Source organism: Hakea prostrata, chromosome 4 (assembly GCF_041222555.1).
Source record: "Hakea prostrata isolate BN-2017 chromosome 4, UWA_Hpros_2, whole genome shotgun sequence".
In the NCBI taxonomy this organism is placed as follows: Eukaryota; Viridiplantae; Streptophyta; class Magnoliopsida; order Proteales; family Proteaceae; genus Hakea; species Hakea prostrata.
In genome coordinates, this window is record NC_142603.1 from 43,297,526 (window position 1) to 43,309,953 (window position 12,428).

A 12,428-nucleotide genomic window follows, 5' to 3' on the forward strand; every position below is an offset into this window, starting at 1 on the left:
GTTCAATTTGAGGCAATAGGAAAATTTAGATTATTGTTAAAAACTGGATACTATTTGGATCTTGATGAAACGTTTATTGTACCACCGTTTAGACGAAATTTGATTTATATTTCTACTTTGGACAAATTTGGTTATTCTTGTTCATTTGGGAATGGGAAATTTAATCTGTTTCATGATTCAAAATTGGTTGGTTTTGGTTCTCTATTAGGCTATGATAATCTTTATTTAATTGAATTAGTTGCTTCATTTAATGAATCCCTACAATTAACTACACAAGGTACTACAAGAAAATTAACCAGTGAGGATTCAGCTTCGCTTTGGCACAAGAGATTAGGTCACATCTCCAAACGGTGAATTGAGAGACTTGTGTCAGATGAAATTCTTGCACCCCTAGATTTTACAGATTTTCACATTTGTGTTAATTGTATTAAGGGGAAACAAACCAATAAAAGGAGATTTGAAGCCAATAGAACTTTAGATGTCTTGGAACTTATACATACGGATATTTGTGGGCCATTCCCTGTAGCCACTCGGAATGGTCAACAATATTTTATAATGTTCATAGACGATTTTTCCAGATATGGCTATCTATATCTCATTCATGAAAAAGCACAGTCTTTGGATGTGTTCAAAAGTTTCAAAGCTGAGGTTGAAAACCAATAAAGTAAAAGGATTAAAAATGTCAGATCTGATCGTGGTGGTGAATACTACAGCAGGTATGACGGTTCAGGTGAACAACGTCCAGGACCATTTGCTAAGTTCCTAGAGGAATGTGGTATTGTCCCACAGTACACTATGCCGGGTTCACCCACTATGAATGGTGTAGCTGAGAGGCGAAATAGAACGCTTAAAGACATGGTAAGGAGTATGATTAGTCATTCTACCTTACCTAAATCACTCGGGGAGAAGCACTTAAGAGGCGCAACATATATCCTTAATAGGGTTTCGACTAAAGCAACTGCCAAAACCCCTTATGAGCTATGGACAGGTAAGAAGCCTAGCTTGAAGCATCTACACATTTGGGGATGTCCAGCTGAGGCAAGGCCTTATAGGCCTAATGAAAGTAAATTGGATTCAAAAACAGTAAGTTGCTATTTTGTTGGATACTCTGAAAGGTCTAGGGGTTATAAATTTTACGATCCCACTACTAAGACAATTTTTGAAACGGGAAATGCCCGGTTCTTTGAGGATGTTGAGGTTGCGAGGGGAGATAAGGTTGGGGATTTTGTCTTTGAAGAAGAAGAGGAATACGTTGAAATTCCTACAACTGCTATTGACATTGATCAGGGTCCTGTTCCTGACATTGTTCAAGAAGCAAACCAAAATCAAGACAATATCCAAGAGCCTCTTATTCCAGAAGAACAACCTCCACCACCTCAAGAACCTATGCCACCAAGGAGATCCACTAGAGAGAGGAGAAGTGTAGTGCCAAATGATTACATCATATTTCTCCAAGAACATGAGTATGACATTGGTGCGGTGGAAGATGATCCAATCAACTTCCGTCAAGCCATGGGAAGTTCTAAAGCTCAAAAGTGGATCGATGCCATGAATGATGAGATGAAGTCAATGAAGGACAATAACGTTTGGGATCTTGTCCCATTGCCTATAGATGCGAAACCCATTAGTTGCAAATGGATATTTAAAACCAAAAGGGATTCGAGAGGCAATGTGGAGAGGTACAAATCACGTCTTGTTGCTAAAGGCTTTACACAGATAGAAGGCATCAATTAACTCTCTAGTTTCAACGAAGGACTCTTTTAGAACAATAATGGCACTTGTGGCACACTTTGATCTTGAGCTTCATCAGATGGATGTTAAGACTGCGTTTCTCAATGGGTACATTGATGAGACAATCTATATGGTGCAACCAGAAAATTTTGTATCTGGAGATGCGAAGAAGATGGTTTGCAAGTTAAAGAAATCCATCTATGGACTTAAGCAAGCTTCTCGTCAATGGTATTTTAAATTTCATCAGGTAATCATCTCACACAGGTTTGAGATGAATATAGTCGATGAATGCATATACCATAAGTTCAGTGGGAGTAAATACATCTTCCTGGTTTTGTATGTGGATGACATATTGCTTGCCACCAATGATACAAGTATGTTGCATGAAACCAAGAGATTTCTCTCAAACAATTTTGAAATGAAAGATCTTGGTGATGCCTCTTTTGTGTTAGGTATACAAATTCACCGAGATCGTCCTCGGGGTGTCCTTGGTTTATCACAAAAGAGATATATTGAAAATGTACTTAGAAGGTTTGGCATGCAAGACTGCAAACCAGGTAATATTCCTGTTGCTAAGGGAGACAAACTTAGTCTTAAACAGTGTCCCAAGAATGATTTTGAGAAAATAGAAATGCATAAGATTCCTTATGCATCGGCAGTAGGGAGTCTAATGTATGCTCAAGTTTGTACGCGTCCAGATATTGCGTATATTGTTGGCATGTTAGGCGATACTTAGTAATCCGAAATGAGCATGAGGGAGTCAATGTGCTCAGGTCCGGATATTGCGATATTGTTGGCATTTAGCGATACTTATGTAATCCTGGAAAGGATCACTGGAAGGCAACCAAGCGAGTCATGAGATATTTACAAAGAACAAAGGACTATATGCTCACGTATCGGAGGTCGGATCGGATTGAGATCGTTGGGTATCTGACTCTAATTTTGTCGGATGCCAAGATAGTATGAAATCCACTTCGGGCTATATTTACCCGCTCGTTGGAGGCGCTATCTCCTGGAAGAGTGCTAAACAGTCTCTTATTGCCTCTTCCACCATGGCAGCTGAATTTATAGCTTGTTATAAAGCATCCAATCACGGGATATGGCTACGGAATTTTGTCACTGGGCTGCGCATTATAGATGGCATTAAAAGACCACTAAAGATATTTTGTGACAATAAATCAGCAGTATTATATTCTAACAACAATAGGAGCTCGAAAAAGTCAAAGTTTATAGACATCAAGTTCCTAGTTGTTAAAGAAAGAGTTCGAGTGGACATGTGTCTATAGAACATATCGATACAAACTCCATGATTGCGGATCCGCTTACTAAAGCATTGCCACCCAAAGTGTTTCATGAGCACATTGCTTGCATGGGTGTGATTTCACCGGATATTGAGATGACCATCTTAAGTGCTCTCCAACCAAGTTGGGATAGAAAGCTTGGGGGTCCCCGCACACAAAAAGCAAAACGGTCCGGCCCTAGTTTTGGCAGGGAACCGCCTCCGACGCTCAAGTCAGATTCAGTAACAATAATGGTTCTTGGAGCGTTCTCAAGAATGTAATGTGAAGTAATTGCTCGGATGAAAGTTCTAGTTACCTTTCTCCATGTTGGAGCGGAGGTTTATATAGAGATTACCGGAGGGCGGCGATTCCCTAGATTTCGGATCGATAGTTGAGGAGTGAGTAGAGTAGTGGAATAACGGCTCCTTCTTTGCTCTTTGATAATGCTCGTTATGTGACACACCTCCCCGATTCTCCGAATAGATATGCTGAGTGTTTATGCGTAACTAACTCTTCTTGACTTAGTCAAGGTCTTTCGAAAATGCTAGAGTTGGATATTTTCCCAAGTGTGGCACTTCTCCACGAAAAATGAAACTTGCCAGAGGAGGTGTCTCTCCCGAATGAGGCCCTGGGACCCGGGAAGAAGGAGCCCCCGGGAGGGCCCGGAGTCTCGGGACCTTCTTCAAGGAAAGGATGAAACCTATGGCAAAAGAGAGGGGGGTACGCCCTGAGTCCGTGGCACTAAGGGACCCTTTATAAGGGAAGAGATGCCAACCACCGAGGCAGAGAGGTGCACTCTCCCGAGGGGGTGCATCTCTCTGAAGTGGGGTGCCTCTCTCCCTAGGGGGAGGATCGGGACCTTATTTCCCCACAGCGAGCCCCCATTCCGTGCGATTGGCTTCTCGAGCGTATGGAATGTTACTCCCGAGCTTCTTAGAAAATTTTCTTTCTTCTTGGAGAAACTTTAAGACGTCGTCTTGAATGAAAGCCATTATTTCTCCAAGGCCTTGGTAATTCCCAACAAATCGTACTAATTCATACTTATTCTGCTTCGATATGCGAATGGTCGTGTTATCTCAGCCGTTGATCTATTCGATCAAGAGCCGTTTGATTGAGATCTTGAGTCCCTTAATCTTGACCGTTGTGTCTGTTCATTGTTGATCGTTGGATCGCGACCTTTCATGTGCTAGATCTCAACCGTCGCTTTCTTGATTCACGGCCGTTGGATGTGTCTCTTCATCTTCCTACTCCTCACTATAAATAGAGGTTCAATCCTCATTTTCAATTTTTGCTTGCAAACTCCCTCACGAAGTCCCCCCGCTTGCGTTGCTTGCTTTCTCAAACTCGCTATTCCAATCTTCAAACCGAGTGAGTTTCTCTAACTTTTCTTCATTTCTTTCCTTTGTCGTTTCGTATTATGGATAATTTAAGAAAAGGCAAGGAAATAGCCCGAGCCCCCTCTTGGAGGTCCCACCTACGATCTCCGGTCCGAGGCGTCTTCCAGAACCCAATCCATGCATTATTCTAGTGAAGATGCTTTCTCTGGCTCTTCGACTCTCGTATTGTGAGAGCGCTGCGACAGCTAGGGACGACCCTCTTGACCAAGAACCTCTTTGCTCCGACTTAGGAACGGACTTAGTCAACCTTGGTCTTTCTATGGATTCTTCGGATGAGCGGGAAGTTGATAGTATTAATCAATCTCCTGGTAAATTCCGAGTGAGTCGAGACATTAGTCGCCTCGCCCCACCCCTTTCTCGTCCCCAGGATTGCCACAATCGCTGGCCTCCTTTTATTTTCTCCGAGTGCTTTCTGAAGAAGCAATTCACGAGAAAGGAACAAACCCAAGCGCCCTCTCACATTGACTATGACCTCAAGTCTTCGGGTCCCGAGTTCTATCCCGGAGATCTCAGCCCCAAATATCTCCAGCGTCTAAGGGATTTTGTGAAATTCCAAAGACTATCTCTTTCAGCTCCCGTCTTCTTCTAGTCGGGTTGGGAGAGCCCCCGAACGGGGCCTTCTCCCTTTATTACGATGCTTTCTTAGGAGGTCTTCGCTTTCCAATTCAGAAAATTTTGAAGACCTTCTCGTCCCTTACGGAATTTCTCCCTCCAACCTTATTCCAAATAGTTGGAGAAGTGTTTCTTGCTTTGTTGGTTTTTGTCACAATGTTGGAGTCGAACCAACATTCCCCCTTCTTCTGCGTTTCTTCGAAGTTAAGAGTCAATCAAAGGGGTTGGCTCTCTCTTCTTCGTCGGGCAGCCGGCTGTGGATAATCGGGCAACATCATTTTGCCGAAGTCTATGCCTACCTCCACCAAAGGGTGGAGACATCACTTTTCTTTTCCCAGCCCCGGTTCCGCCGCCATTCCCAACTTCTTTTGTGAAGAAATCCAACTACGATCTTAAAAGACTCGATAATCTCATTGAGTTATCCCCGTCGAAGAAACGGCTTTGGAAAGATCATCCAAGTCGAGGAGATTCAGCCGCAGTTCACGGATATTTACCGAGTATCAGTCTGCTCTTCGATTGTGGGGCTTTTCTCCGGGTGAGCCCCTTCTTCATTGACATTCTTCAATTTTGTATATTTTTCTTATCTTAGCACTTTGGACTTTCTTCGTTTTGTTGTCGCGGTGTCTAGCAAATTGGACATCGACGCTCTTCGGGCATTGACAGCCGGGAATGTCAAAGAGGCTTTCGCCCGGAAGCCAGCGAAGAAAGGTGGTGCTACGGACACGGGTCCCGTTGTCCAAGCTCTCGCTCCGGAGTCGTCCAAGCCTTCGGGCAAGAAGACCGCAAGGAAGAGCATCTCCTTGGGAGGGGGCCTCCTGAGATAGGTATTCCCAGGCCTCTCCTTCAAGCCGCTCGGGAAGGCCCTTGAAGAGGGCTCGGGAGAGTGAGAAGGCCGTTGAGGAGGACTCCCAAAAGTCCCCTTGTCTTCGTTCCCGGCTAGGATCGGCTTCCTCCGACACGGTCTTCGGGGGACTCCAACATTGCCGGATCTTGGCTTCTTGAGGGGATGATCCCTTCGGACCGAAAGTATACGAAGGATCTTTCGGATGACAAATTCTATGCCAACGCCTACGGGGTAATTCTCAGTCCTTAGTCCCTCATAGTTCTCCAAGTGATTTCTTTAACATGGTATTCAGTATTTTCTCCGGGTTCTTCTCCCGGGGGGCGCATTACATGGGCGAGTGCCTGATTCGTTCCGAGCACTTCAGAGATCGGCTTCGAGAGCTGAAGGAAGATCGAGAACGCACCGCTGCAGACCTTTAGAGTCTATTAAGACTGTCGGGTCTTTGAAGAAATGTGACGAAGAAAGGAGCTTGAGGCTGAAGGAGATATCCCAAAGCAAGGCGGCTCTCCAGGGGAACTCTCCGAGGCCAAGGAAAATTTGGAAGAGGCCCTTCAAGAAATGGAGAAGTTAAGGCGTGAGAAAGCGCGAGATGGAGTCCATTGCCATGCAACTCTCGCGAAGAAGTCGAGCCGGTAAACTCCCCGTGGGTGTCGATGAGGTGCCCGAGGTGGTCAGAAAGAGATCATCACTTCTTACCTCGGCACTTCTCGGTTCAAGAATCTCCAGGGTGGCTCTCTCTGCTTCTACCTACCGCCTCGGGCTTATGGCGCTTTCTCGCTGTTCTCCGACGGGTCGATATTCCTAACCCGGAGGAGGTGGGTGGAATGCTAGGCAGTGGGGGTTATGAGACTCTTGAAAGAGCCGTACCCGAAGGGGTTAAATGCCAGAACCCTTCAGCCCTCCCGACCCTTTTCTCTGTGTTGATGAAGATCAAGCGGTGGGCTCTGGGAGAGTCTTGGAAGGAAGCTCTGGTGGCGACGGGCTTGTGAAGACAATCCTCCCGAACTTGGAGGAATTCTCCCGAGAAGTGAAAGACTTCAGCCTTTTCTTCCTTCCGTTTCGAGAAACGTTTGGAATTTTTATAAACAATGTTTGAATTTTGCGCAACTTTGCGCTTTCTCTGTAATATTGGTCCTTGTGGCCAAATGTTTGAATAGTAGCTTAACTTGTTGTTTTATTCAAGCTGAGGCATTAAGCTTCTCTGTTGACTGGTCTCGTGTGTCTTCTCCCATAGCGTAATGCCTTAGGGTTGACGATGTTTTGATTTCTCCGAGCCTTTATTACAAATGGTCCAGAATATGGTCCCGAATGAAGGTCTTGGGGAGAAATGAGGAAATCTCATGGATAAAAGTCCACTCAAGAGAGTCTCACTGGACTTTAAGCTGAGAGGTGGGGAAAACTCCCCGAGTGGCTACCCGAACGGGGTCCGAGAGTAACAAAGCCATTGAATGATTCCACCCATGGGAGTCTCACTTGGACTTTCATGAGAGGTGGGGAAAACTCCCGAGTGGCTACCCGAGCGAGGGTCCCAGGAGTGTCACGCACATTAAGAATAAGTCCATCTCAGAGAGTCTCACTTGGCTTTCATGGGAGGTGGGAAAACTCCCCAGGGCTACCCGAGCGAGGTCCCGAGTGTAACACCATTGAATAATTCCACTCATGAGAGTCTCACTGGACTTTCATGAGAGGTGGGAAAAACTCCAGAGTGGCTACGCGAGCGAGGCCCGAGGCGCGCCAGAAAACCACCAGAGAGCCACGGACCAGGAGGGGGGAAAACCCGGGGCGCCCGACGAGGCCGAGGAACGCCACGAGAACCACAGAGGCCACGGACAGAGAGGGGGGAAAACCAGGGCGCAGAGCGAGGGTCCCGGGGGTGTAACGCCACGGAAATTCCATCTCATGAGGGTCTCCCTTGGACTTTCAGAGAGGTGGGGAAAACTCCCGAGGAGGGAGGGAGAAAAAGGGCACCCGGCGAGGCCGAGGTAACGCCATGAAAATTCCATCTCATGAGAGTCTCACGGATTCAGAGAGGGGGGGAAAACTCGAGTGGCTACCCGAGCGAGGCCCGAGGTAACGCCATGAAAAGACCATTCCACTCAGAAAGTCTCACTGGACTTCAGAGGAGGGAGAAAACCGGGGCACCCGGCGAGGCCCGAGGAACGCCAAAAAACCACCAAGAGCACGGACCAGAGAGGGGGAAACCGAGGGCACCCGGCGGGGTCCCGAGTGCAGCGCCATTGAATAATTCCATCTCATGAGGAGTCTCACTTGGACTTTCATGAGAGGTGGGGAAAACTACCGAGTGGCTACCGGCGAGGTCCAGTGCATGGCATTGAATAATTCCATCTCATAGAGTCTCACTTGGACTTTCATGAGAGGTGGGAAAACTCCCAGTGGCTACCGGCGAGGTCGAGTGTAACCCATTGAATAATTCCATCTCATGAGTCTCATTGGAATTTCATGAGAGGTGGGAAAACTCCCGGTGGCTACCGGCGAGGTCCCGAGTGTAACGCCATTGAATAATTCCATCTCATGAGAGTCTCACTTGGACTTTCATGAGAGGTGGGAAAACTCCCGGTGGCTACCCGAGCGAGGTCCCGAGTGTAACGCCATTAAATAATTCATCTCATAAGAGTCTCACTTGGAATTTCTGAGAGTGGGAAAAACTCCCAGTGGCCAAGCGAGGTCCAGTGTAACGCCATTGAATAATTCCATCTCATGAGAGTCTCACTTGGAATTTCATGAGAGGTGAGAAAAACTCAGTGCTACCCGAGCGAGGTCCCAGTGTAACGCCATTGAATAATTCCATCTCATGAGAGTCTCACTTGGAACTTTCAGAGAGGTGGGGAAAACTCCGAGTGGCTACCCAGCAGGTCCCGAGTGTAACGCCATTGAATAATTCCACTCATGAGAGTCTCACTTGGATTTCAGAGAGGTGGGCGAGGTGGGGAAAACTCCGAGTGGGGCACCCGAGCGAGGTCCCGAGTGTACGCCATTGAATAATTCCATCTCATGAGAGTCTCACTTGGACTTTCATGAGGAGGTGGGAAAACTCCCGGTGGCTACCCGAGCGAGGTCCCGAGTGTAACGCCATTGAATAATTCCATCTCATGAGAGTCTCACTTGGACTTTCATGAGAGGTGGGGAAAACTCCCGGTGGCTACCCGGCGAGGTCCCGAGTGTAACGCCATTGAATAATTCCACTCAGAGAGCTCACTTGGACTCAGAGAAGTGGGGAAAACTCAACCAAGTGGCTACCGGCGGGGGAGGTCCGAGTGTAACGCCATTGAATAATTCGAAGAGATAGATATCGACAATGAAGACGTGGATTTATTGAAAATCAAATGGTCTTTCGACTTTACTGCAAATGTTACATATTTGGATTAATTCTATTGATAGAATTTCCGAAGGTTCATGGAATTCCAGTTCGATCGTTGTCTCGCCCGTGGCCAAGCTTTTTAGCTTGTGGGTTCCTGGTTTCGTCTCTTGTTCGGCGAGATAAGGCCCTTCCCATGTGGGTGAGAGCTTGCCTTGGTTTCTTGGGTCTGGAGCCGCAACTTTGCGGGCACTAAGTCACCCGTACGATGTCTTCTATTTTTTACCGAGTATTGAAGTATCCAGCTACTAGGTTTTGATATCTTTGATTCCGGTGATACGACATGCTCCAGTATTCCGTCTATTAGATCAAGATTACTCTTCAAGCCTTCTTCGTTTGCTTCTTCATTGAAGTCGGTATATCTCTTTGATTACGCCAATACCTCCACAGGGACAAGTGCTTAAATGCAGTAGGCTAGCCGAAAAGGTGTTTCTCCCGTGGGAGTTCTAGCCGTGGTGCGATATGACCAAAGGGCGCTTGGTAATTCTTCCACCCATTTGGTTCGACTTGTCTCCAAGCGCTTTTTATTCCATCCAACGGCGTCCGATTGGTTATTTCAACTTGCCCATTGCTCTGCGGATCGCCACGGATGATGTTCTATGCTCAATGTGATATCTTTCACAAAAATTCTTGAAGCCGGCTCCGATAAATTGCCTTCCATTGTCGGTCCAAGGATCTTTGGGATTCCAAATCTGTAGATGATTCTTTCTTGAAAGAACTTCTCCATTTGTTTCTCGGTAATGGATGAGAGAGGTTCGGCTTCCACCCACTTAGTGAAATAGTCGATTGCCACGACCAAATATTCTCTATTGTTGGCGGCCTTAGGGAGCTTTCCCACCGAGATCCATTCCCCACATGGCGAAGGGAATCGGGTTGGAGGCAGATGTAAGAGGGACAGCCGGAGTCTTGGAGCAGGATGCATGAAGTTGACATTGCTTGCATTTTCGACATATTCCACGGCATCTTTTCGAATAGTCGGCCAATAAAGGCCTTGGCGTATTATTTTATGGGCCAAAGCTCGGCCTCCCATATGCGCTCCACATATTCCTTCGTGTACTTCGGCTAAGGCATATTGAGCTTGAGAAGGGCCAACACACTTTAGAAGAGGTCGTGTGACCGATCTTTTATAAAGTTGTTCTTCAATAATGGTGAACTTCGTTGCTTGATTTTTAACTGCCTTAGCCTCCTTGACGTCTTCCGGAAGGATATCGTTCTTCAAATATGATATTATTGGGTTCATCCAACTAGGCTCTTCTTCAATATCCATCGCCTCGGCCTCCCGAATGCTAGGAATTTCTAAGCTGTTCAATATAAACGGCTGAGCCTAAGGTCGAATATTTGGATAAAGCCAACTTGGATAACTCATCTGCTACTTCATTTTCCTTTCTCGGAATTTGCTTTATCTCAAGATGATCGAAATAATGGCGACAATCATCAATTTTGGCTAAGTAATTTGCCATTCTTGTTTCCTTTGCCTCGTACACGCCACGAACTTGATTCACGATCCAGCTGCCGAGTCGCCTCGGACTTCCAATTCTCGGACTCTTAGGGCTCGGGCAAGTCTTAGTCCTGCTAGTAGGGCTTCATACTCGGCCTCATTATTAGAGGCTTTAAAGTTGAATCTTAAAGCATAATGAATAGTGAATCCATCCGGGCTGATAAGCATTAGTCTGCTCCACTCCCCGAAGAGTTGCTCGAGCCGTCAACATGTAAAGTCCATAACTCTGGACCAGGGTGAATTTTTACTCCCGAACTAGGCATGCTATTCTCAAGAATGAAGTCGGCGAGAACTTGTCCCTTTATGGCTGGGCGAGTTCTATACTCAATTTGATACTCGCTCAACTCAATAGCCCATGTGACCATTCTTCCGGCTAAGTCGGTTTCGTAGTATCTTCTTCAGCGGGAAGTTGGTCAAGACTACAATTGGATGAGCTTGGAAGTATGGTGCGAGTTTCCGAGATGCGATTACAAGTGCTAAGGCTTGTTTATCCACATCCGGATATCGTGTCTCGGCATCTATTAAAACATGACTTATGAAATAGATAGGGTTTTGTGAAGTACCTTCTTCTTTTACTAAGACCGCGCTTACGCGCCTTTGGAGAAATGGCTAAGTATGTGAATAATTGTTCTCCCGTTGAAGGGTCGGGCTAAGAGAGGTGGAGTCCCGAGCTTCTCCTTCAATTTCTCGAACGCTTGCTGACATTCATCGGTCCATAAGGTATCCTTTGCCTTCCCGAGCTCTTTAAGAGCTTTGAAGAAGGGCAAGCATTTCTCCACCCGATCGTGAGATAAATCTGTTTAAAGGCTGCTACTCTTCCGGTTAGACATTGGATGTCTCTAACCGTCCTTGGTGACTCCATCTCGAGCAAGGCTTTGATTTTCTCCGGGTTTGCCTCAATTCCTCTTTGGGATACCATAAACCCAAGGAATTTTCCGGAAGAAACTCCGAAAGCACATTTCTCCGGATTTAGCCTCATCTGGTATGTTCTCAAAGTATCAAAAACTTCTTCAAGATCTTCCAGATGACTTCTTCGGACGATACTCTTTATGAGCATATCATCCACATATACTTCCATATTTCTTCCTATTTGGTCTTTGAAGACTTTGTTTACCATTCTCTGATAAGTGGCCCCAGCGTTCTTCAACCCGAATGGCATTACTTTATAAAAGTAACTTTCTCGATCCGTCATGAAGGCCGTATCCTTCTGCGTCCTTGGGATTCATCATAATTTGATTATATCCCGAATAAGCGTCCATGAAGCTCAATACTTCATGTCCTGCTGTAGCGTCGATCAAAGGTCGATCCGAGGAAGTGGATAGCAATCCTTTGGGCATGCTTTATTCAAGTCCGTGTAATCTGTACACATTCTCCATTTGCCGTTGGCTTTCTTCACCATGACTACATTCGCCAACCAAGTTGGGCATTCTATGGGTTTTATAAAACCCGATTGCTCTAGTTTCTCCACTTCGGTCCTGATGGCAGCATGTTTCTCGAGCGAAAAATTCCTTCTTTTTTGGATCATTGGAATTGCATCGTCCCTTATCCATAAGCTATGTTCTGCAATTCTTTGATCTATTCCGGGCATGTCTTGGCCGACCATGCGAATACATCTAGGTTGTTTTGGAGAAACTCGGTGAGCTCTTCCTTGAATTCCGTAGGCTGTTCGGACCCGATCATAGTCCCTCTC